The sequence below is a fragment of the Carassius auratus genome, chromosome 13 (genome assembly GCF_003368295.1).
Source record: "Carassius auratus strain Wakin chromosome 13, ASM336829v1, whole genome shotgun sequence".
Taxonomy (NCBI): domain Eukaryota; kingdom Metazoa; phylum Chordata; class Actinopteri; order Cypriniformes; family Cyprinidae; genus Carassius; species Carassius auratus.
The window spans coordinates 20,935,237-20,937,078 of NC_039255.1; the positions used below are offsets into that span (position 1 = coordinate 20,935,237).

General features: G+C 42.7%; 1 long non-coding RNA gene across 1 annotated transcript; it reads left to right on the plus strand.

Moving 5' to 3' along the window:
- Nucleotides 1-969: 969 nt before the first annotated feature.
- Nucleotides 970-1,378, plus strand: LOC113113194 (uncharacterized). Its single transcript, XR_003293562.1, has 2 exons — nt 970-1,127; nt 1,195-1,378. It is a non-coding gene; the product is annotated as an uncharacterized LOC113113194 (long non-coding RNA).
- Nucleotides 1,379-1,842: the final 464 nt, after the last annotated feature.

The following is a 1,842-nucleotide window of genomic DNA, read 5'->3' on the forward strand; positions in this document are numbered from 1 at the left end:
ATTCATATTTACACATTCTTTTTAATACACCAAAGTGACTCCCTGTTCCACATGGTTCTAAATAGAAGGAGACAAAGGCCAATTTCCCTTAATCATCCATCACAAAGGGCCCTATCTTGCACCCAGCGCAATTGACTTTGTACACCGACGCATGTGTCATTCCTATTTTGCACCCGCGCAAAGCGCGCTTTTGCCTCCACAGAAGCACGTCGCTAAACTAGTGAATGAACTTGCGCTCCCTGGGCGGTTCAGCGCAAAAAAGTAGGCGTGTTCCGGCGCAAACAATCCCTGGTGCTATTTTGCTGTTCCATTAAACAATTGCGCCACTGACCAGAAAAAACCTAGTCTAAAGTCAGTGGCGCGTTGCGCGTTGTTCATTATGCTATTTTAGGGGTGCATGCTTGACCATAATGTATAGCGTGCACAACACTTCACATACACTTTGCTCATGTAATCTACACAGATGCAACAGTTATTTTTGCAAATCATAAATTGTTACACTAAAAAAATATTAACACATGAGATGACGGAAATCATGACGGTATTTTGGGTGGGTTTCTCCCATCCCCATACAACACAACTTCTCTGTCTTTCACTGCTCTTACAAGAACATCAGTCTCCTCGGCTGTGAACCGCTCCTGGCGTGCGCCTGGTAAATACGCCATAATAATATCAATCCATAATGGAATTTGCGCACCTGCTTTTAAAGGGAATGTTGGATGACGCTCTGATTGGTTTATTTCACGTTACGCCCAAACCACACCTATGAATAATGAAGCTACTTCAGACCAACCCATTTTAGATCTATTTCGACCTCACTCAGACCGTCACCACGGTCTTACCTTGAATGACGCCATTCCGCCAGCTCTCCTTGAGACCTAATGTAAACAATGTCAGGTGACTGACCCCTAGTGGTTGGTTCCCTATAAAACATCCGGATGAACTGAACACTTCCTCTTTGCCTTTCTCGCCTCTCTAGAGACCGGTTTGGAGGAAATCCGCGTGTATACGCTGTTATTTGGAAATCTGTACCCATTCAATCCATCACTATAGTGCAGGCGCCTGGTGCCCCTGAGGATTGCGGTATTTTTTTCCTTTTTCTTCTATATTTTCTTCTATATTTTCAGGTGAGTGGTTGGTATTATTTACAGTACAATTTAACGAATTTGATTCATGTTAAAATTTGTTTTGTAGGGATTGTATTCCGACGCTTAAGAAGCGTATGGATGTGGTGAGTAACTTTTTGCTCTATATTCACATCAGTTGAAAGGAGGTTTATTTGTTTACCTGGTGATCTGCTGTTCGCAGCGGAGGGGAATCGGTCACCTGTCTTTATCTGTGCGTTCGCGCATAGATAGGTGTTGCATAAAAAAAAAAAAAAATTTTGGAATCAAGGAATTTAGTTATCACACTGTCTCCACTGTTCGCAGCGGCTCAGTGAAATTAAGTAGATATATATATATATATATATATATATATATATATAATTTTGATTGTGTATACACACATTTACATATCATTGGCAAACTCCTGTGCGCAGGAGTATTCCTATGTGTTATCTGAGCTACAACTGTACGCAGCTCTCTAACAATCATGAGTCAACCTCTGTGCCATTATTGTCGTGCTACTATGCTTCTTAGGGATGGACATCGCGAGTGTCCATCATGTCTGGGTATGGCCCATTTACTGGAGGACATTGGAAAACCATGCCCGGCCGCAGCTGAGTTCTCCCTACAAAGAGAGGGTGTAGAGAGCTAGCCTTTTTGAACGGCCAGATCATGATAGAGGTGCATCAGGATCAGTGGTTGATGCACGCTCTCTTAAACGGAGAAGGGAACATTC